Source organism: Emydura macquarii, unplaced genomic scaffold, assembly GCF_026122565.2.
Source record: "Emydura macquarii macquarii isolate MOO-44397 ecotype Brisbane River unplaced genomic scaffold, CSIRO-AGI_Emac_v2 contig_1790, whole genome shotgun sequence".
Lineage (NCBI taxonomy): Eukaryota > Metazoa > Chordata > Testudines > Chelidae > Emydura > Emydura macquarii.
The window spans coordinates 6,898,727-6,923,571 of NW_027131927.1; the positions used below are offsets into that span (position 1 = coordinate 6,898,727).

The window sequence follows — 24,845 nt, forward strand, 5'->3', positions numbered from 1 at the left end:
CAAATATACCGTCATCATATCAAGCCCTCGGAGCTGATACTGCTTCAGTACTAAAAAAAATATTGGCAGTTAGCTCCAATCAATTTGAAAGATTCTTTGATCAGAATGCTGACAATGACGGAGACAGGCTATGTAAAGCTCTTTATGAAAATGCCAAGCGACATAAGACATCACATCTTACAGTGAGTAACCTATTGCTTCCAGGCTTGTGGCTTGCCTGCAATCTAACACAGCCATCCAGGAAAACTAACCGCTGAGAATGAGACTGACATTGTATTTTGCTTGCCTTATTTTAGTGCATTAAAAATGAGCTATATTTTTGTATTACTCATTTAATCCATTTGTAAGGCTTCTGTTGTTAAACCTTTATGAGGAGGCATCATGGCCTAGTGAAGAGGACTCTAGTGCTCAGGAATGCAGGATGATCTAGTGGTTAGCACACAGGGCTGGAAATCAGGTGACCTGGCCTATATTCTGCCAGGAGTTCACTGTATGAGCTCAGACCAGTTGCTAAGAGGCAGATTTTAAAAGATATTTAGATGCCTAAAGATGCAGATTGATGCCTACCTAGTCCACTTTTCAAAAGTGCCTAGGCACCTAACCCCCATTGATTGCTGACTCTCTCACAAGCTCTATGCTATTTCAATACATTTGCATGGGCAGTATGTCATCCCCTTGTGCATGCCTGCAACAGATATTTCAGCTCCCTGCTCATAAGCTTCACCTCCCATGGCTCAGAGGATCAATGAATTCTGTGAAGGTGTGCGGAGCCCAGGGAACGTCTATTAGCTATCACCCCAGTGGTGATAGAAACCAGACGGTTCTAATGTTCTTCTGACTCATCATAAAACAAGCAAGCATTCAGTGTGAAAAACTCTCATTCGGCTGTTGAAGACCAGCCAGCTCCAACAGCCCAATAGATTCTCTGCCTCTAGAACATTCTGGATTTCCTAATGCTTTCACTGTGGGGAAATTCAGTGTAGTTGGAGAGAATATTACTTAAGCTGTGTGTGTAATCCTTTTCTAAGACCGCTATGAACTGGACATGGATGCAAACATTCTACCATTTCTACCAAAGAAACAGTTGAAATTAGTATGCAGTAAGAAGTGATCTCTTAATACTGTGCAGCCTCAGTGTTGGTGCCTGACACAGACAATGCTTACCGAGCCAATGAAAAACAAAACAAAACTCAGAAGTGGTTTGACATAAAATCTTTTCCCCTCCAAGTTCTCTACTTAAAAGTTAGAACCCATGCTAGAAATGCAATAAAAAAAACCATACCAAGTTCTTCCACTTGACAAAGACTGGTTGGGTCATACTACAGTGTACTAGTCCCCCTGCCCCCAATATCCAGGATGTTCTATTTGCAAATTTATAATTTGGACAACTCCCTACTCAGGTGGACACAGGGCTTAGTTTAATGGTGAACATCCATCTCTGTCATGATTTTGTAGGGAGTGATTCTTGAACCGCTGGGGTTCAGAATACTGTTACAGTATCTAAAGAGCTCAAGCAAAATTGTTCTAGGTGCTATTTGCACACAAAGGAGGAGAAAGATGGTAGAAAAGACAGATCATCCTCTCCATTTTATATGTGGAGAAGTGAGGCACAAAGTGATTTGCTCAACATCACACAGAAAATGTGGTAGAGCCAGGAATTGAATCCCGATATTTTAAACTCCCAGATATGTATTAAAGCCCATATTTTTAGTTCCTACATTCAGGGAGAAAGTAGATCCAGGGATTTATTTTTATTCTTAGTGGTGTGAAGTAATAAGACTACTTCTTATACATATTTTGTTTACGGACAAATTTTTCTTTTGGCTGTCTCAGAAACTTACATCAACCTTCTTAAATAGACTTCCCCCTCCCCCACTTGTACATGAGTTAAAATATTTACATTTTCCTACTTGATCAAATCATAAGGTCTGTTTAAATCAATAGAGCTGAAGTGGCTAATCTGTTGCTTGAAGTCTAAGAAGGAATTCGTTTAAAGAATGGCATTGAATGCAATACTTGCAAGCCAAAATGTGAAGAATGGATTTCTGTTTCTTTCCCTAACTTCTTTTATCCTTTGCCTGTTCTCCAAGGACTTGCTGAATTTTCCCCAACCTCAATAGGTTAATATTGCGTCTGATATTTTTATTAAATTCCTTTTATTTTTAAAAAAATATAAACATCTTTCTCCTGTAATACACCCTTGTAATAGGATTCCAGCACAGGCAAGGTTTTTAGGCAGTTTGCTTGGCCAGAGAATCCTATAGTTTAAGACCCTTGAAACGATATTAAGTGAAGGTATCAGTTGCTAACAAGCATCTAAAAAGTTCATTTGGTTACCTTTGCTGTAAAATATATTGCCCAAAGTCTACACAGCAATGAAACAGCCACACAGCCCAATCCCCATGCGGCCGAGTTGGCTGGCATGGGCCAGCTTGGGTTTTTCTTTGTAGTGTAGACAGGGTATAACTCCCATTGAATGCTGAGCAGGTCTGAAAATCTGTCCTTTGAGGTCTGGGCCCAAACGCAATGGGCAAGTTTTGAAAAGTGCTCAGCGTTCAACAGGTCCCACTGAGCTCAGCAGGAGCTGTTGTATGCTGAGGTCTTTTGCAAATCTGGGCCCAAAAGTGAAAGATAACAGCTTAGCCTGTCAAGTTGACAGATATGCACATACCCAGGGTTAATATTCTAAAAGCCCATCAGAGCTCCACCTTGGTTCCTGATTTTAAGCTCTTGGACTGTTCACTTTTTCTTACCGTGTAAGCTCCTTGGGGCAGGGGTTGTGTCTTGCTGAGTGTGGGCTGTAGCTAGTCAATTATGGATGCTCTTAGAATACAAGTAAGCAATTAAGTGGAATGTTTCTCCATTCCTTCATTTGTGCTTGGATTGAAATGATTACCCTTTGATACAAGCCCCTTGTATTCCATCAAAGCTTCACAGAGTGAGTGAGTTGCCATTTCTCTGCCAATATACTGTCAGATTAACTGCTTTCATTTTTTAAGCCCTGAATGCTGCCATCTTAAATGCTCCAATATCCATCCCATAGCTCTTGAGCCTGTAAATGGATATGGCAGGAGGATCACAACATAGACATAAGTACACTTTGGCACAGGTAGCTAGCATTCGTGGAAGGTGAAAATTGTCTGCTCCCAGTTCCCAAACTGGAGAAATTCGATCTTAGCTAAAGTTCAAGAATTTGCAGAAAGAATGTCATTTCATTAAGGAAACCAATCTAATAAACCTGGGCCTACTGCAGAGCAACGCTAGTGCACTTTTGCTTGCTTGCCCTCTTTCTCTCTGGCATGGCATTCTGATGCCAGTAGAATTCTCCAACCTATTGGACCTAATCATCTCCAACAACAACCTGATCAGCATAGCTCTGTTGATTTTAATGGAGTTATACCACTTTACAACAGCTGGGAAGCTCATCCACCCTGTGGGTCTGATCTACCACCACTGAATTTAATGGGAGTCTTTCCACTGACTTCATTCGGGGCTAAGGCAAGGTCTACGTGAGACAGTTCCCTTTTGTCTCTATAATTGACAGTTACCTGCTCTTGTTGGGAAGATTAAGAGGGAAGTGGGACCGTTGCTAGCTACGCCTGTATATCTAGTAGCTTTCTCCAGTGTCTCCTCCCCGCCCCCTCCATCTAGGCCTGGTGCACATCACAAGACGCCTCTGATTGCAATATGCACTCTGGCATAGTTGTCTTTTCCGAGGTGATGGGCAGGATGTGCTTTAGCTTTTGATGCGCATTTTCAGGCTACCCAACCTTCCAATGTACACGGAGGTAATCAGAATGGTTATGCTTTACATAACACTGTTAAATAAGCAATTTCAGAATCAACATTCCTTCTCAAAGGTGGGTTGCCAAATCCTCTCTCTCGTCCCTCCCTTCTCCCTGCCCCCCATTATTCATGCTCATCATGGGGGTAACTGACCCCTGTGCAGAGGGATAGCTTAAGCCCTAGGAACCACTTAAGTCCCACTTATGCCCTTTTTGGAGACTGAAGTGGCTCCTAGGCCTTGTATTGGGCAGTTTCCATGGGGGTAAACAGAAGAAAAACAATCACTCCCCTAATTAAGAAAAAATGATATTATCCCCTTTAGTGGCCAATAAAAATAAGCCACATTCTGTTCTCAGGTACAGTAGAAAGGAGTAAATGTGGAATGACTCCATTGACTTTACGCTGATCCAACTAAAAGCAGAATCTGACCAGAACTACTTGGCCTAATTTAATTTTCCATGACACATTCCTGCTGGTTATGTAGTGTAATGAGGAAAGCAGGATGATACTTTGCACTGTACTCTAGAAAGATACATTTAGTGAGGCCAACATGTCTTTGACATGCAAACTAAAGTGCTGTACTCCTGGATACTGTCTTCCTGGTCTGAGAACCATTAATCCTATTAATTGCATATAAAAAGACTGGTAGCAATTCTACAAATGAGTAAACACAAAGATAAAAGTGTAATCGTACTAGCCCAGCAAATTGGATTCAGGTCCTCATTGAACAATCCTGTTTCATTTCAGCAATTTTATTATCACTGTTACTGAAACAAATCACTTTATTAACCAGAAGGGGCTTCTGTAAAAATTTCTTCTTGTGGGCAATATCATGAAGCTCTAACACACAACCAGCACTTACACTTGTCAGGGGATTTCTTTAGGCAATTCAGCTAATGGCTTGTGACAAGTAAGACTTGAAATGTTCAGTCAAGCCTTCCCTTTGGCTATGTAGATATATTTCCACAGTTCTTAAAAAACCCTTTTAGTGGAATGAATATTTTTGGCAGCAGTTTTGCTAAGAAACTGCAGAGGATAATATGGTCTGACATAGCAGTGGGTATGTGAGGGGGGTGTGGGGGGGGGGGGGGGGAGGCAGGGGAAGGTGGGAGGGACAGGATTTATGGTTTAAACTAGAAGTGAAGGTTGTACATCACAACTCATTGTGCAGTCATGCTGGATCAATTAATACCACTGCTATACCATGGTGAGGTTAGAAAAAAGAAACCATAGGGCCCACCTAGAGAGCTAGCTGCTCTGTATTCTCCATCTCTTGATGTTTTCAGATTAAGACTAGAGGTCTTTCTAGAAGATGCTTTAATCAAGCTAAGGTTCAGTACAGGGGTAACTGGGTGGAATGTAATGGCTTGTGTTTTCGTGGAGGATCGAATGGTCCCTTCTGACCTTTAGCACAGGAACCTATAATGAAAATAAGGAGCAGAGTCTTTATAGAAAAGCCAAGGATGAGAGAGCCATGGATAGATAACTATCTTTTACCCCTTCCCCCACTTCCCCCCAAAAACGTTTGGAATAGAGGAACTTTTCTACAGCAGGAAACAAAAATAGTTTCCTGGGGGTGAGGGGGAAGAGAAAAAAAAAATCACATCATATTCTCCCAGGGCAGAACGATTGTGGGGGAGCTGTTTGTTACAGTGTCAGCACTGCAATCATTATGCTATTTTCAGGTGGTCGTATCTTTGGTAAATCAAACAAAGGCACAGAACCTCACTGAGGTCTGTGTCCAGGCTTAATATTAAACTTCAGCTGCATTTGCTGTAGCCCTAGCATGACTCCACGACCTCTTGATGCCAACTGGCAGAGGGATGTATCAGGATTACAGGGATCCCCGTGGTCTGGTGTTTACATTCTAGCTCCCCAAAAAGTGCACGTAAGATTTCTACTGAAAGCCAGTGTCACACTGATCATCATCTTTGTATGTACAGATAACATGTAAGGAGATGTGTTGGAAATTATATTCTTAAAGCCTTATAGTTTAAGTAAGGTTGCCCACAGGTAACATACCTTAAGGCAGGATCCACAAGACAGGAGGTGGGAGTTGCTTATCTCCAATTGATCGTTGTTTGTGCATCTTCCAACAGAAATCTTATTTGCATACAGAGTCAAATGCTAATGACAAGATTGCAGAGAATGCAGGAGAAGAAATTAACGGAAGAGGTGAACAGCAGGGGCAGGGAAAGGACCCTGTTTACAGGTGAAGAACAAAGGACTGGTCTAATTTATCTAAGAATGCAGAGATGCTCTGGCATCCTTGACCTGGGGAGACAAGCTGCCAGTGGGCTTGGTCTCATGAAAGGGGAGACTCAGCCAGCCTGGCTGGAGAACGCTAGGAGAAGGACTTTAGGCAAGCAGTATTTTATTAGACAAGAGGGCCAGTTCTTGGTTATTATTAGGCTCTAGAATGTGTGTTATGGATTTTATATGTAACTCTTTGTTTCCATCAATCCTACTTGCTATCATTTGAAACCGTTTAACCAAAAGCAAACAGATTTATTTCTAGAGAAAGCGAGTGGAGGTGCTGTGTAAAACAGAGCTGGGTCCTGCAATGTAACTGGGAAGTTGGCATGCACTGTTCCTTTGGGAACAGAAGAGCTGGGAATTCTGAGAGTGCCCAGGGGCAGAGGGATACTCTGATAATGCAGGGGTTGGAGCATGCCTGTTACTAAACTGCATGAGGGACAGGAGCCTGCATAGGCTGAGAGGGGAGCACTTGTGCTGCCGGGAGTGTCGTGGAGCTGGTGTCTGGCAGGCACAGACAAGGTTTCCACTTGCTAAGAACGTATGGTAGCGAGGTGCCTCACAACACTGCATAGCCCCCAGGAGAGGCACATGAGGCTATAATGGAATTACGAACAGAAACGAATCTTAAATCTGGGAGGTGCTACCACATGCTTCTTGCAATGAAATGTTTGGCAAAAATTATTCAATGCTTCTAAAGCTCTTGTCAGACAAGTTAGGATGATATTAAGAAAGGCAGTTATAAATTAAAGGTGGTGAGGACACTTTTCTAACCTAAACCCCATTGGAGATAATTGCATGTGCTGCACTTAAATGCACTGGAAAGAACAAAACATTGCAGAAGTGCATGAATCATAAAATTTTATTTTGAGACAAATTCCTACAGTTTGAGCTAAACCAGAACAGAGTCTGGTCACATCTGGTGCTTGAGCCCATGCTGAACTTCAGAACACATGGTCCCAGTGTCTGCAGGACACATGTAAATTCCTAGCCAGTCACGCCCTGCCAAAGCATAGCTTCGTAATGCACTTTGAGATCTATGGATGCAAAATGCTATATAACTAGGTATATTAATTGTTATTCAAGGTTGGAACTTTAAAAGGAGTCTCTAGCAGTTAGACACCCAAATCATACGAAGTCACAAAGTCTCCTTGCTGTTTGACAATCCAGCTGAAGTGTTTGTCAGTTTTGAAATCCTCATGGTTAATTTTGGTTAACTCAAGAAGGGATTTTTGATTTCAAAAGGCTCCCTGAGCAGCTGCATAAAGGACAGCCATGACCTGGCCCTATGAGCATGCAAAATGAGTAGAGAGGAGAGTCAGAGACTGCAGTAAATGTAAATATGGTCTTACAGATAACAGAATGAAAACCTCTGTTAAGCAGCCTCTTCCGCATCATAGTTAACTAAGCAATATGCTACGTCTCCATGGCTGGAATGCAAGGCAGTGCAACTCTGTGCTATTTCAAATACTTCGGCTTTTTTGTTATGCTTCACTTCGAGTTTCTCCTTTTGTGTAGATCATGAAGTAAAGAGTTCAGGCCAGTTAATATAAAGCCCTACATTCTTATTCTCCACGTACGTAGCTGTTTTGACTAAGTAGCTGGGGATGCTAAGGACTCATTTGGAGTTCAGCCTGAAGATCCACATAAGGCTGCATTCTGGGCTGGCGTTTCCAATCCATTCTTAAATCATTTAATTCCAAAGGCAAACCTTCTTAAAGTCATCTCACCCACCCATCCCCCACCAAACACACCTATTCTTCAAAAAGGGAGGCCCGGATTGGGCTTGTTTACTTAGAGTGCAAACATATTCAAGCCAGTGATGTCAGATTAAAGGAAGAAAGGGGAAAGAAATCAAAGCCTCTAAACTGCACATAAAAGGCGATCGCTGGCAACCAATCTGTTCTACTTCCAAACTACTTGCACTTTATGAATAAAGGTCAATCTGGCATTGGCACCCAAATGTTAATGTTCTTATGAGGATTTAAGCTGATTTAACAGCTGAATAAGTGAGAGTGATCCACAGGGCCACACCTAATCATCCAGTCATAGAAGGGAGAATGTCAGTCCTGCAGAGCAGGCCATGGTAGGGTAGCAGGAGAGACAGTACAACAGCACATTATTTACGGCTTGTGTAAAGAACACTTGAGGATAAATAGCCCCCTTCCCCCTTTTATTTTTCCATCTGCTTTGCCTGCTGGTTGTTGTATATAACTTACAATCACTTATTTTGTTTCTTCTCTGTAGCACTGGTTTTCAGCAGTGACTGACTCAGAAGACAGCACATTCACATTCTTTTCCATTTCCAATTAGCTGGAAGCTATACATTTTTAGTTTTGGTTTTTTTTTTGTTTTTGTTAAAAGAGGCACATGATTTTTTTTTTTTTTTTTTTTTATCACTTCTCTCTCTGGGGATGACATGTTGCAACTGCCTTTGGGCAAACCTCCAGTCAACTCCATTGTTCAATAAAAGATGCAAACTAAATGGCGTGTACACACGTTAACTTTCCATGTTCAGTCACTTTTTTGACTCAGGGCTAGTCTACGCTTAAAACTTACCGCGGCAAATCTGTATTGGTTCACTCAGCTGTGCTGCGGTAAGAGTGGCTGTAAGAGCACTTGTGTAGCCGCATTATGTTGATGGGAGACGCTCTCCTGCTGACATAGTGCTGTCCACACAAGCACTTATGCCAGCAAAACCTATGTTGCTCAGAGGTGTGTTTTTTCACATCCCTAAGTGACAAAAGTTTTGCCAGCATAAGTGCTAGTGTAGACAAGGCCTCAGTGTAAATTTACAAGATCATGTCATTCCCACCTGTTCGGGTTTCCCCTAACTGCATTGAAAGTAACCACCCCTAAAAGCAACCAATGAATTCCTTCTTTTCTGACTTAGTAACCACAGAGATCTGACAACTCATTGCACATATGTTCTGATGACAACAACAGCCAGTGTGTCCCCAGGAAAAGGGTTGGAGTGATTCAGAATGCTAGCTGATTGTGCCAAACAGAAGCCTCATTGCGGACAAAGGACTGGAGCTTTAAAAAGAAAAAGGTAGTCAATAATTGAGAGATGTTTTCATAAAGTCAGAGAACAAGTGCACTGCAGAATTAATTCATGTCTGGCATTTACAAACAGTAACTTGATCTTTTAGCTGGTGCCCTTGCCAAGTCAAGCAGTTCGTAAAAATTAAATGTTTTAAAAAGTGAATTTAGTGCTAATGAAATTGAAAGACCAATAGCGCTAGCTAGAGCCAGGCTCTGTGCAGGCAGGCACTGTGCAAGTTCCCTTCATTCTGCTGACAATGCATCGCATTTTTGAGCTGCAGAAATACTACTGTTTTAGACCTGGGCCTTTCCTCACTAGGATTGCCAACTGGGAGGTGCTCTTTGGTGATGTGGTTAAATGTTTTCTAGGAAATAATGCATTAGGCTGGAGACCAAAGCTAAATCTGAACCTTAGTTAAAAGGCTAGTGAGTTAAATGACTGTATAAAGGGAGAACTAGTTGTCAGATGTGACAAGTTGGACACATGATTAGATCTCATTTTTTCTTTTTAAACTCTGTGTGTGTCTGTTTCAAGATACTTGACAATCAGCTTTCAATTAGTGCTTTGTCTCTTTCAGTGTTGCAGCTCTGCCATATTATCTTAAAAGAGATTGAAGTGAGCCCATTAGTAAACGTTTAGTGAATCTGTAAAAAGGAATATATATGGATTGGTAAGGCAAATCGTGAAGACTTTCATGAGGTTGAACGTGCATTGGAAGCCACAAGGGAGGTGGTAATATTTACCGTACTCTCTCAATGCTTCATCTTCCACCTCTCCTCTCATGAAAGATGCAGAAGTCTTCAGGTAAAACTAAAGGATTGTCAGCATCTAGCAAGTCAGATTTTTCAGTCAAGAATTACAGATCAGAAACCTGTCTCGTGACTAGAATTGGTCTTGCTTGCCAGCATCCCCATGAGCATGATTTCTTTTCTGTCAAGAGAGGCTTGGAGGATGGTGGGCAATACCTACTATTAGCCAAACTCCTGCTGAGAGCTAAATTCTGAAGGCTAGATCCTATTTACACCAGCCTACTGCAGCATATGCAAATGCTATTATTTCAAGGAGTTATGTGCCTCTGACGGGAGTATTAGGCTGTTGCTGTTTCCAGACCTAGAGCCTCCCGAGACGTAAAGTCTGTTAGATCCTGGGACGTTAGCTTTTCAAGAAAGCAGGTGGTAATATTTTTTCGCTGTTGGAAGAAGAATAGCAGTCAGAACTTATAAGTCCTTCTTTTAGCTCAAGCACTAACATGCTGTGCATCCTTGGAAAAGTCACTTTTTCCCTATGCCTCAGTTTACCAATCTGGAAAATAGCATCTACAGATATAAATACACTTACCTGACTAGCAGGGCTGTTGTGAAACTTAAGGCCAACTTATTTTCAGATGCTGTGCAGAGAGTTATGTAAAGCTATTGAATTTAAGCAAAATTAAAAATAGATTTTTAAAATCTAAACTTTAATAAAATATATTTTAAGTAAAATAAAAAATAAAAATTTTCTTTGACTTCAGTGGGCCTTGGAACAGGCTCATCATCGTGTCTAACGCTTGAAACGTTTGTGTTTCATTTCCTCATGCCTTGCAGTGAAAGGATCTTGGAAGAAACACCCTACATTAATGCTTCCCAAGCTATGGTCCAGGGAGCCCTTCCTGGTGGTCTGCAGAATAAATCATTCGGAGAACTGGGGGGCTTTGGCGTGCTTGGGAGGGGATGTAGGTCCATAAGCAGCTCTCCCTCTTACGGAAAGAATGCAACAGAGAAGAGAAGCACTGGAGAATTGCTGGTCCTACCTCCATTTTTCCCCCCCTTTTAAAGAATAGCAAACTCTTTAAAAATATCAGCATTTTTATTTTAAATCTTTAAGTTTTCAAAAAATACTTAAGACCCCCCACCCCTTGCCAACTTTAAGAAATGCAAATGTAGCCAATCCTATTTTATGTTAAAAAGTGAAAAACATTTCAATGTATTCTTGTCTTGTATGACTGGGTAAGAGCCTCTAAATCCCCACCATTTACCAAATTAAACTAATTGAAAGAGCTTCCAAAAGCCACATCTGTAGGCTGACGTTTGTCCCTGCCTTTCACTTTAGGCTCGGGGAAACTGTTCTCCATCCCATTGATCCCTGAATAGTCATGCCTGTCAGGAAGCCACATCAACCATTATCATTCTAATTTTACTGCCTTTCTTGGTCCCTAATCTAATTTGCAATGATGCTTAAGCATTTCGCAAGGCCATAGCACTTTCTTCAGAATTTCAACAAGAGCATTAAACCCCCAATTTACATTAATGAAGTGCACATTTAATTAGGGGAGAGGGTAAATGGAGGGCTCTTCAAGAGCAGTTTGCGTGATATGATAAGCACTTGAAAAACTAAGATGTACCTGATAAAAGACTCCATGCAGCCTTCGTGCCTGATTTTGTTTCTTTTCCTCGTTGTTCCTTCCCACCCCTCCTCCTCCCCCCAGCTAACTTTGCTTTCTGCCCCAAAGTCACTGAAATCAAATTAAAAAGGAGAAGGGGCTGTCAGCAATGGAGGGTAGTACAATGAAGCCCTGATATCAGCTGGGGCTCTATGGTAATATAAATAAAAATAAAATCATGCTGTTAAATATTTCCCACCACAGCTGCTGCGTAATTGCTGAAGGACAAAATCCTGCCTTCTGCAGCTCAGGTGCACAGGGGAGGGGAAAGGGGTAGGGACTTTCCTGGCTTCCATCAGAAGGAAGTTACAGTGCGTGCTTTCTTTCTAATACTTCAGAGAGAGCTAGGAGTATCAGTTCTCTTGTTGCTCAGCGTGCCACCACCAAGATGAGGCCTGGGCTGTTTGCACAGATTGTGAGATCGGGAGCACGTGCCAGCCAGAGGGATGTGCTCCTCCTGTAGGGTGAGGTTAGGTTTATGAGCTAGACCAGAGTCAAAGGGCCCATTGAACATCATGGCATGGAATGGGGGAATCATGGGTGCACAGACCGACTCAGGGCCAAATCCTCCGTGGGTGTAAGTCAGTGGTGATCCACTGACTTCAATGTGGCTGATTTACACCAGTGGAGAACCTGGCCCACACTGTCAGGATTTCTGTTGTGCTCACACGCTCATCTAGATATAATGGCATATTTTCACTCCCCTCACCCATGCACACAGGAGCACTCGCTGTGCCCCTGACTCTCACCTCACCTCCCCATTGCCACACAATCAACTCCCACAATCTTGGTGTGGTGAGTGGCGTGGCAGTGGAGAGACAATTATCCTTCCAGAGGATGGGAGAAGGGATCATGATTTTCCACCCGACTCTTCTACATGCAGTCCATTTTTTCAGTTGAGTATAACCGTCAGCTGTTGAAGGGGGACTCTGCTGCACTATTGAAGAGGAACACCTAGGGCTGATCTACACAGTGAGTTTTGTCAGGGCAACCTTGTCAATTTCATGGTCCTAACTCAATATATTAAAAGTAAGAGTGAAATAAAAAGCTAAATAAGCACAGTGTTGTAATAGAGGGTGAAAAGGGGATAAAAAAATAAACTGAAAACACAATTCTGCAGTTGTTATCCCAGCAAAAATTCCACTGAAGTCGGCGAATATTCTGACTAAGTGAAGACTGAGGAATGGGGAATCTACAGCGAAAGGAACAGCAAGGATGACACTTATGAAACATACAAGAAACATGCAAATCTATTGCAGGAGACATAATATGGAATAGCCCATAAAATAATCCCTGAGTGGAGACATTAAAATTATTAAAGCAGCTGCAGGGGAAAAAATTCTAATGAAGAAATAAAAGTGGAGGAAGCTGAGAAGTAAAATAAGAAGTGATTTAGAAATAAGTAAGTAGCTGACAGAGTAGCAAAGTGATTTCTAGCAGCAAAACAGGGGGAGACAAACCTTGAGAAGGCAAAGATGAGGGGAAGGGTGAAGAGGTTAAGCAACAGAGAATGCAGAGATGAGAGAAATGAGAGCAATGCATTATAGTTGTACAAAGACTACAATGTCAGCTGAGATACATCAGGGAATTAAATCCTAGCAGAAATAATGACGTTAATATACTAACAGCAGAGTCTACAAACTGAAGTCTCTCCCTCCAAATTGTATGTTCTTCCCCCAGCACTTTTCTTAACAAAGTAGACCCCTTTATGCATGTTATAGCCAGTCTCCTTGACCGAACAAAGCGGCACAGCCACCAGCCAGATATATGGCCCATGGGGTGCAAAAACCTAGTCCTTGTTCCCCTAGCAAGACAGCGAGGACAAAGCTGATCAGCTGCAGGCTTGTTTTCCTGGAGAACTCAAATAAATAATTTATTTTCATGTAGAACAAAGAGGTACAGCTAAGAGGGAACACTCTGGTGGTGTGCATTTATTTTTGTTTAAAAACACTGAATGCAGGTTCATATGCCACTACATTTAGCCTCCTACAGCTGAAAGTGCATGCAAGGCCTCCAATACTCTTCCACTCCCCCAGCCTCTTGGCTGCTGTAACAGTTTATCTCCCAGCTTCTAGGCTGCTGCTGACTCCTCCTGTAATAGTTTGCACTGCCACAAGGCTTGTCACAGATCCTAGTGAGTGTCCCTTCTTGGCCACTCACTAGGACCACTGTGAGAGCAATCCAAGCTTCCTCAGTCCAGGGGAGTTCTGACACACACCACTTTTTTGGCTGTGCCTCAGTTTCCCAATCCTTGTGGAGTTTTCAGTCATAGCACCGTTGGTGAGGGTGAGGGAGAACCCATACCCTCAGCTACTGAATCTGGCCATAGTAGGTTTGCACCAAAACGCTTAGAGTTGAACCCTGTTATATCATTGCAGAAACCAGCACATCAAGGTTCACAACTCTTTACAGTCCAAATCCCAGAACGACCTTTGTTAGGCTACCTAGGCTACCTAGGAGTTAGGCTACCAGCACCACATCATTTCTGTTTGCCTGCTATCCCTGATCAGGCACAGGGCGTGACTGGACTATCTCCCTCCCTTGAAGCAGTCTGCATTTGTCCTGCTCAGCAACCGTCTGGCACTTTAGCTCTATCTGCTCACTGTGGTGTCTGGCCTCCAGATCCTTCCAACTATTCCTCATGACCTGCTTCTTCCACACTAGCCTGCATTCTAGAGCTCTCACCCATGCCACTGAGTCATCTGTGGCTCAGTCTGCTGGGTCCCCTACATGCCCTGTAGGAGCAAAACATGCCCTGTCCTGCTACATGGCATACAAGGGCCCCGTGGCTACCCAACCCAATTTCTTCCGAGCATAGCTGACAGGCCTCATTGTGCCCACAGGCTCAGAAGCAGCTAGTTCAGGAGCCGTTTGTTAACGAACTTTTACCAAGACAAAACTAACATCTGCTCCCAGCTTTCTGTTGAAAGAGCAGAAGTGTAAATCCTTGCAAAAGTGTTTTCACAAGCGTCACACACTATCCCATGGATCCCATGACTGCCATCCTGGATTCTTCAAGCACCAGGCAGACCAAGAAAGAACTTTGGGATAAATAGTCCGACCTTAAACTGATTTGGGGCCTTCCTTTTGATTCCTGAGATAAAGATCAATATCAAGTTGTAGCCACAGGGAAAGCCCAGTTGCAGGGTTTAAAGGACTGACACTTAGAGCCTTATGTTGAGTTAGGGTTAGGTTAGGAGTTGAGTTAGGGTTAGGTAAGCTTTTTAGCATGCATGTAGGTGCTTTTGTTTTTATAGATTGTCACCTTACGAATACATGTGCTTGCTCAGAAGGAACTGTGTGTTAACTTGTAACTGTGGACAATACATAGTGGTCATAGCCCTCAGAGAGCAAAGTACAGACGCCATCCTTTTAGGCAGACTGGTTTGCTTGAGATATCACCATGTAGAACAGGGAGCTGTGCAGCCTCAAAGCCTCTGATCAGAAGAGAGTGAGATATGAATCTCCACCTGGGAGGTGATGGCTGGGAGCCAGAATCCTTTAAGTGGGTATCAAGTGGTCCTGCAGTGACTCAAGAGCATGAGTACCAACTTCAGGGCAGAGAGTTAAGAAACAGGGAGCAAACCCCAACTTGGTCATAAATGATATACTTAGATTTCACTATCCAGTTATCAAGTGTAATCTCTTCAGGCACTATAAACAGCGTCAACATGGAGTCAGACAGTCCCCTTGGGTATGCCAATCTTCCCTGTCACCCAGGTAAGCCTATTTTTGTGATGGATGGTCCCTCACACCAAGTATCACAGCAATATTCTGGTTAGTCCCAGTCCCAGAGGACCAGTCACTTACCCCTGGTCAATTGTACCTTAGATCTCACACCAAAGACAATGGTTGTAGCCAATCCTATAACTATATACAGATTAATTGGAAGAATAAATAACTCATTTCCAAAGTTAAAACAAGTAAACCCACCCACACACGAGTTATAATCTTAGGTCTCAAAAAGCACTAGAAGCTTCTATGATAAATAAACTCCGTATGCCCTTTAAGGCTAACTCAGGCTAGGCAGCTGGGGATCTTTTGTTTATGCCAAGTCATTCTTGCATCCCAGAGCCCAAGAAGCATAAAGAAACAGTTCTTCCTTTTTTGGTTTTTCCCATTCCCTTCCTCTCTTCTGCTTTGAGCTACAAACTCAGCTGATGGGAGGAATTCACTTGCAAGACTTATCTTCAAGGGGGATGGGGAAAACAAAGTCTTTTCTCCTCATTATGTTCCACTCTAGTCTGTCTGGTGTCTGTGGGTCTTCCTGATCGGGCTGGATGCGACACCTTCTGTTGGAGATCAGCATCTCACCCTGTGTCTATGGCCACACCTCCCTGACCATTCCCGATGTCGTCTGAGCTCAGAGGGTTGGGGCTGGTTAGTATTTGGATGGGAGACCTCCTAGGAATATTGCATGCTGTAGGTTTTTTTGCCTGCCCTTGCCATGCCCCCTGCCGCTGCTTGACCAAAGGTCTCCCTCTAGCACATGCTTTTACTCAGAACCCAATAGGAGCATCTCACACTAGTTAATGTCTCTCCGGTCTGGTGATTTACAGTTACTTAGGCTTACAACACAAATGGTCAAATGTTGCATTAATCTCACTTATAACATCTATATTGTGTATTATAATGTATGCAGCAACTTATAAGCATTACATAAAGTCTAAACACATTCTTAATTCTATGTTAGCTATTTTAGCAATACTAGCACACAGGTAAGCCAGACTGATTTCAGCTGTATGTGTCAGTATTCAATTGAGGGGTGGGGACCTTGGCCAGCACCTGGTCTGAAGATTTAGAAGCTTCATACTGGGTTTGTTAATTTGATTTTGGGAACTGTGAGAACCTTCTGCAAAATTTGGCCAAAGTTAGTCATATCTTGAAGTTGCAGAAATAGGAACATCAGACTCTCCATCTACAAGTTACAGGCATTCTAGGTGCTCTGTTCAACTCAGGATATCACCTGGAGTTCATAAAAGGGGAGTCAGACTCAGCCACTGTTGGATTTCAGAACTCCACAAGAGTTCCTAAGGTTTTAAAACAGTAATTTTAATCCATCTTTCCTTTATAGGCCCAGTTGTGATCACTCACATGCCCAGGCATCCCATCACTTTGCCAGAAGGAGACTAATCCCTCTGAAGTCTCTAATGTGTGGTCCTCAAGTGGGTGAATATGTTTTGGCCAAAAATAAGTTCAAACTGAAATAAATTGGACATGGTGTTTAAAGTATGGTGTTTAGAGACTTTTACATTTTTTGAAAAGTCTTCTGATGTCTTTTTGGAGAGGTATGTTGCATTTGCAGAAATGCCAAGTGTAGCTTATCCATCAGTCCTCTATAAAAATAGTGCCTTTGACCACTGGATGCTTGGAGTTATAGGTTAGAGCAATTGTGACCTCCGTGTGCACTGCTACGGATTTTCTAAGGATTACAGCACTCGTGCAGTTTATAAGCCCATCGAAGTATTCCTGCAGAGTTCCTAAGCAGAACCAGCACAGTTAAAGGACTCAGAAGAAAAGTTTATATTTTGGTGTAATTCCAGCAGGCCAGCAGACTAGCATATATTAGTTAACACAGCTATCATCTAAGACGTGAGCTAGTTTAGATATTTCTAGGAAAGCAAATTATTCATGTTTCATGTACCACTACTTTCCCTTCAAATTTGATCCAAAAGGCAGAGATTTTTTTTTAAATTAAATTACCTTAGAATTTCCTGGCTTTTCACTTTTGTTCAATATTTTAATGTTCTTTTAATATTTCTTACACTATTGCCACATATTAACAGCCTTAAATTCACCTTAATGACTTGTTTGTCTGGGTTACAACAGACCCCTGCAACTCCACTATTGAGAAACGGTATTCCTTACCACAGTAGGGTCCTTGCAGTGACCCTGGGCTCATGCCATGTATGTGCAATTTGCAAGTGGAGTTACAGTAATGCTTTTGATCCAGCATTTTATTTACATGGAAATTTGGCCAGAGTCCTCTGGTGTATAATTTTCCTAAATCAATGCCCTTTGAAAAAGTATCAGGAAAAGCAATACATGTGCTATAGAAGGGAAGTGAAAGTCACACAAACATCTTTGCTGTCCAGCACCACATTGCATGCACAGATAGATGACACTGTGGCCCAATAGCACGGTCCATCGTCAAGCAAAAAAATAAAAATAAAAAAAAACCAGCTAGTTCCCAGCTCAAAAAATCCCACAGAGTACCCAGTGTGGCAAATGTCCAATGGCAAGCCTGAAGAATGCAGGCAGCAAGGACATTGGCAGAGCAGAGACGTAGCCACTCAATGGCTCATCCTCCATTCCACAGCATCCCTCTAGTGTGCAAGTAGAAATAAAGGCAATTAATGATACACAGACATTCTTGTGAATGTTGACAGAGTCCAAGTACCTACCCTCCATGCAGCTAGAAGACGAGTGTCTCAGGCTGAGAACACGAATATTTAACGGTCTATTTTCAACAGCTAATATAATGAGAACCTCTGCCATCATCTGCAATTGCAGTACATCTATTTATTCCAGAAATCAAACATGTGCATGGTTAGGAGGTTTGTGAGTAACAATGGGGGGGAGGAGTAGGAAGTGGGAAAGACGACAAAAATCCAGCTGAGCAGCTCTGCTTTATCCCATTATCTAAGGTGAGTGCACACCTGTGTACGGGAGAAGCCGACAAGGTCTTTGCCAGTTCTACTAGTAAAAGACAAGACCAGCGGTGGAACAGCAAGTGAAGCTATGGCAACATAACTTATGTTTATTGTGAACTCCTGGAAAGTTCAATGAGAATGGATTTCGTCATTTAATTATGAAACTCAGGACTGGAAGCAAATGAACCAAAGCCTGGCCTGAAGGGAAAGAATTTAAATGCAAAGCGTTGTCTAGACGGATAGGGCCTGAAAACTCTGGACCCAGTCCTCACTGAAGTCAATGGGAGTTTGATTTAACTTAAGTGGGAGCAGATGGGCCCCACGGCCGTGACTATCTAGCAAAAACAATTTTTTTTGCACTATAAAGTTTTGATTTCTTGCTCATGGTCTCTTTGGCAAACACAGAAGACCACTGCTGTGCTGTAAAACCACTTTCAAAATGATATCATAGCACGGTTTGTCCCTCCTTATTCTTCATTTAGAAGCCATCTTAGCACCCTTGTAGCCCACTTACCATAGAAAGATACTAACACTGCTTCCAGATGTGTAGACTGGGTCAAAGCGTTGACTTAGCACAGTTTGCTCCCCATCTATCATTCTGTCTCTGCTTGTAAGGTACAATTTCTCACCGGATCTGCTATATTACTCTCCACTCATTCTATGATTACAAGTGAGATCTGCACTGAAGGTGGGATGAGAGATCTACAGTATAGATCATCAATTTTTTTTGTAGTTTGTTTTCTCAGTGGTTTAAAGTTTGGGTTATATTACATTTCATTAGTTACTGGGTTTTTTTAGTATGAGCTCCTCATTTTCCCATGGCTATGGTGGAGAACAGGTCAGTAGGCTAAGTGATAGTGATGTGCAAAAACACTGGAAAGTTAAGAGTAAAGAACAGCCTTTGTTGAGGTACTTCCTGAAGTCAATAGGAGCCTTTGCATTGGTGTCAATGAGCTTTGGATCGGGTCCTTGGTGTACCCATAGTTCCATTATAAAATGTACAGGGCCTAGTGCCAATACAACTCCCCTATTGCAGAGAACCCAAAGTTACTTTGCATCAGAATGCAGGTCTTCATTATCTTTCCCAGTCTGTTTGCCCACTGCCTTGAAGGAGTCAATTGTAATGAGATTCTCTGTTAGATGCGCTTGCGCTCCCTTACCTAATGCCATGCCACTATTAACAAGTTCAGTATGATGCTGCCTGTCACTGGGATTGCTATGAAAGTGAGACCTGTATGCTCACTGGAAAGAGATTCTGAACATTCAGTCACAGTTAAGGCCAACCTGCCTTCTTTGGCCCACTGAAAGGAGAAATTGTCATTTAGTCCACAATGTTGGCGCTTTCATTTCCCTTCACTACAGTTTCAAAAAACCTTAGAAATATCTTGCCCGGAAAAAAACCACCTGAGAGGAGCTCTATCAAACGAACTGATTCATACACCCAAGTCTCCCAGGCAAGCACTAGTTAGGATCGCAATCTGTGTGACAAGAAATAACATAATAAAGAATTGTAGCTGTTCACTGGGAAGGATGGGGAACAGACAGCAAAAGAGAAAAGTGAATTCTACACCTTTAAATGTTCAGAGAGGACAGGGGAGGATCACAGGAGAAACACTAATACATTTGGAGTCAAATTTACAAAGTAGGGTGAAATGGGTTTGCCAGCAGAAATACACAGCCATTCAGCATGCTCCTAATAAAACCAAAGAAAACCCCAGGCATTCCCATGTACTGACTGGATTCTGGGGTGTGCGAAGGGCACTCACAAGTGCATTCTTCCAATTCACTAACACAATCTCCAATAGGCAAATGGCACCTTTTGAGGGGCCACGTGCATAAGTATTTCTGCATGAGCAGCTGCTGCATTCTCCTTTGAAAATCTGGTAGTTAGAGTGCTCCTGTAGTGGAAATGAAGGACTAGACAGGGATTGTTTTAAACTAGGACTGAGATGTGCATCAGACCAACACACCCATACACCTCCCAACCCACCAATGTACCACCCAGCTGGACAATTTCATCAGACTCCAGGTGACGGGCAGGGTGATGTGTTTGATGCACTGGACAAGGAAGGCGATTTTAGTGGCTCATTCTGTATGGACAATAAGGTGCTGGGGACTCCAGTGGAGATTACAGTAAAATGAAGGTGGAACATGAGGCAGGCATGGATGAGAAGCAGCATGAGCTGAGAGAGAATGGAATGAAAATGCAGCAAGACTGGGACACCACCTGGATGGGAGGGGTAGTGAACAGGAAGGAGTTGAAGGTGATCTTCTAAAACAGGGTGAACAGTGGCATGTGTTCAACAGTGAGAGAGGCTGAGAGAAGTGGAGAGAAGTGCATGCAGGGGGAGGAGGGATAACAGGGAGGCAGATGGTGGACAGAAAGTTCAGGGTTGGATTTCAGCTGCTTATCTAATAAAATGGTCTTGAAAAGTCTCAAGAGAGTCAGACGTTTAACTAGCTCAAGTGACTGAATAAAGGAACAGTTACCCTGTCCTCATAAGCTCAGGCTTTGTAGGGACAGGAGTTTAGCTAGACTGACCAAGCAAATGGAGCACTGGGCTGGGATTCTTGAGGCCTGGATATTATTCCTGGCTCTGCCACTGGCCTGCCGGGTGACCTTGGGTCAATCACGTCATTGCTCTGGGCCTCAGTTTCCCCATCTGTAAAATGGGGGTCATGGTATTGACTTCCTTTGCAAAGAGCTTTGAGATCTACTGATGAAAAGCATTTGTAATGTCGGGTACTCATCCCCCCGAGTACCCTTTTGGGTCAGGGTGCGACACTGCAGAGGGTCCTTATGTCCAGCACCTCTTACTGGCTCTCCTGTGGACTGACCCTCCAGCCAAGTTCAGTTGCCTTCTGTGGTTAAATTAGTGCCTCAACTCAAACAAACAAAAAAACTGCTTTCTACCTGGAGGCCTGGCTCTCCCCAAGCCACTGACACTCAGGGCTTCTTCTCTGGAGCCTCTCTTCTTCCAGGCCTGCTTTAAAAGTTTCCTCCTCCCTGGCTGCCCTCTCCCTTCAGAGACAGTCTCAGGGTACAAGCTCCTTCCCACAGGCCCCTCTGTTCCCTTTTACCCTTTAGGCTGGGACTTCTTCCATAGCCCAGCTTTCCTAGCCTGATCCTTCTTTCCAGGCTTAACTACTTTGTCAAAGACTTCACCCAGTCCTGCTGAACACAGGTGTTCTCTTCCCTCAGGGCCCAAGCATAATTTTTTCAGGCCCAGTACAAATTTGTAATATGGGCCTCCTCCCACACACACACCCATGGGGGTTGCAGCCTGGGTCAGGCCCCCCAGTTCCCAGTAAAGTGTGACCTTCCCTCCCCCCCATCTGGGGGACCTGTTTTCTCTTGCTGCCCAGCTTTTCCTCTCTGCCTTCTCCTAGTCTGGCTAGGATCTCAGTGCCTCCCCCTCACTACTGTGCTATGTCAAGACAGTGACTGCAGATGCTTTTCCTACATCATGATCATTTAAGCCTGGCTCCCCCTCCCGATGCAGCCTCATATGTTAATTGGCCTCTCAGGCACACATTAGCTCATTCAGGGCTGCTGTGGGGCACACACACCATCGCAGCACTATGCAAGAGCTAGGTATTATTACTATTATCTTGATATTAAGAGTTCAGTCCTGCTATTCAGTAGAGGAATCTGAAGGCATCACACTTTAACCAGAGCCAACCCTTCTTCCTGCATACTATTTACCACAATTATCACCTTTAACTCCAGACAAAAGGACAGAAAAAAGAAAAAGGAAACAGAGCTAGCAACGATCAGCTGAACTTCAGCTCTTGTTGTGAGCCAGGCCCTTCCCTCCCTCCCCTTGAGCATGCATCTAGGCAGCAGGCATCTTGCCAGTCCTGTCAGCTCCATTTAGCTCTGTAAGGCCCATTGAAGCCAATGGAAAAACTCCCAGTGACTTCAATGGGCTTTGAATCAGGTCCCAAGTTCACACTGACATGACATCTATCCTTTAGTCAGCACCAGTGCCAGGCAGTTGTGAATGGATGAAAAGTTCTTTAATTCAAAAGAGTACCAGGCGTATCATCTTCAATGCAGTTCTCAGCACACAGGTTATCAGGGACATCTGGTTGCAGTAAGTGTCAAAACCAAAAGGGACCTGTGAATGTTGCACAGTCCATAGGCTGCAAACCTAGTTTCTTGGCAAAAGGAAAGAAGGCAAGTTTTCCAAGATTCTAGAGAAGGGGGAATAATGCAGGAGGGAAAGCAAGAGAAGAAAACAATGAAAGCCAGGAAAAAACGTCTTGTGGTTCAGGCACAGGTCTGGAATGAAAGATCTGTTTTCAGTTCCCAACTTCCTTGGGCAAGTCAAGTGTTAATCTCTGTGCTCTGATCTCCATCTGTAAAATGAAGATAAAAATACTTTCCTACCTTGCAGGTGTATTGGGAGGTTACCAACATGAATGATTGAGATATTCAGATTTAGAATACTGGGGGGATCAGGGAGTTAAGTGTCCCATAAATAGATATGAAGTTCTGCATGAATGTGGGATAATATTTATGCTTCAGAAAGAACCAGTTGTCTAAGTAGTTTGAAGCACATCAGTTTTGTTTTCTATCTCAGGTACTTCTCACTGTAGCATCTGAGTGCCTCACAACCCATCATGGCCCAATGAGGTAGGGAACTTATTATCCTCATTTTATGGATGGGGAGTTGAGTACCAAGAGACTAAGGGCCAGATTTTTAAAGATATTTGAGTACTTAGTGGGATTTTCAAAACCATCTAGGTGTCTATCAATGGGTGTGAGATGCCTACGTGCTTCTGAAAATCCCACTAGATGCCTAAATACCTCTTTTTAAACAATGTGGCCCTAAATGCCCAAGGTCATACAGTTTGTGAAACAGTAGGGAATGGAACCCAAGCCAGCACACTAATTACTGGTTTTGTTACAGTGAGATTATAATAGCACCACAAAAACTGCTCTAGAACTTATCACTGGTTTGATCCAGCAAAGTGTTATGCCGACAGTCAAGCCAATGGTTTTGTGCCTAAATAAGACTTTGGAGCCTTATTTGTGTATTTATTATTGAAAATCTTGGCCCGAGGGCCAAGGAACAAAATAGATTAGAGGAGGAAATTCTGTGGCCTAGAAATAATTCCCTACCTAGAAATAAACGACTGTCACGTTTATACTGGAAAGACAAAGCGGGTGAAGTGGTGTCTTTTGTTGGACCAACCTCTGCTGGTGGGAGAGACAAGCTTTTGAGTTCTTCAGCTCTGCATAAGCTTGAGGGCTTGTCTCTCTCATCAGCAGACGTTGGTCCAATAGAAGAAATATCTACTCAATGTGCAGCAGTAGCCAAAAAAAGCTAACAATGTTAGGAATCATTAGAAAAGGAATAGATAAGACAGAAAATATTATATTGCCTCTTTATAAATCCTTGGTATACCCACATCTTGAATATTGCATGCAGATTTGGTTGCCCCATCTCAAAAAAAGATGTATCAGAATTGGAAAAGGTACAGAAAAGGGCAACAAAAATTAATAGGAGTATGGAACAGCTTCCATATGAGGAGAGATTAATAAAACTGGGACTTTTCAACTTGAAAAAGAGATGACTAAGGGGAGATATGATAGAGCTCTATAAAATCATGACTGGTGTGGAGAAAGTAAAAAAGGAAGTGTTATCTACTCCTTCTCATAACACAAAAACTAGAGGTCACCAAATGAAATTAATAGGCAGCAGGTTTAAAACAAACAAAAGGAGGTATTTCTTCACACAACACAGTCAACCTGTGGAACTCCTTGCCAGAAGATGTTGTGAAGGCCAAGACTAGAACAAGGTTCAAAAAAGAGCTAGATAAGTTCATGGAGGATAGGTCCATCAATAGCTATTAGTCAGATGGGTAGGGATAGTTGTTTGCCAGAAGCTGGGAATTGGTGACAGAGGATGGATCACCTGTTCTGTTCATTCCCTCTGAAGAACCTAGCACTGGACACTGCTGAAAGACAGGATACTGGCTAGATGGACCATTCGTCTGACCCAATATGGCCGTTCTTTGGTTCTTAAGACTAGCCTCACCCACCTTGTCTCTCTAATATCCTGGGACCAACACAGCTACAACAAGACTGCATGCATTTATATTAGTTGTTTAGTCACTCTTCAGTCTCTAAGAAGCCAATTTACCAACTTTTTGTGAGAGATAAATGTGTTTGATGGTAAGATAGATATTACCTAAACCTCTTTTGCAATAAATAAATTTTAAATCCCTTCTCAACTAAACAGACTTTTTTTAAAGTGTCTACATTCTCTAACTTCAACCATTATTTTCTTTTTACCTGAGCTTTCAACTGAGATTACAAACTTGGATTTTGATTCTTGGGTGCATCTGAGGAAGGAAAAAAGGAGAACACAGAGGAGCCTGGCAGTTTGGGTGGTATTTAAAAAAAAAAAAAAGTATTCAGGCAAAATGCAGTGAGAAGAGTGGTTTGAAAATACAGCCGTGAAGGAAGAGTCTCCAGAGAAACAATGGGAAAGGAATAAATAAAAAGAAAGTTATAAATTCATCTATTTGCTCTTCCCTGACCCTTGCTTTTACTCCTCTTCACAGCAACTACCCTGGGAAAGGCACAATGCTTTCCCCTGTCACAATATTGAGAAAAATTGAAATGGGGAAGAAAGACCACCAGATGCTTTATTGTCTTAGACGTTTCCACATA

The 24,845-nt window shown here is 42.7% G+C and overlaps 1 long non-coding RNA gene across 1 annotated transcript in view; it reads right to left on the reverse strand.

The window, feature by feature from the left end:
- Positions 1 to 7,057: 7,057 nt before the first annotated feature.
- LOC137159225 (uncharacterized) overlaps positions 7,058 to 24,845 on the reverse strand; it is a 91,901-nt gene continuing 74,113 nt past the window's right edge. Inside the window, exons 2-3 of the long non-coding RNA XR_010921600.1 lie at positions 10,427 to 10,497; positions 7,058 to 7,079 (exon numbers count right to left, since the gene is read on the reverse strand). This is a non-coding gene — a long non-coding RNA (uncharacterized lncRNA). The remainder of the gene's footprint in view (positions 7,080 to 10,426; positions 10,498 to 24,845) is intronic.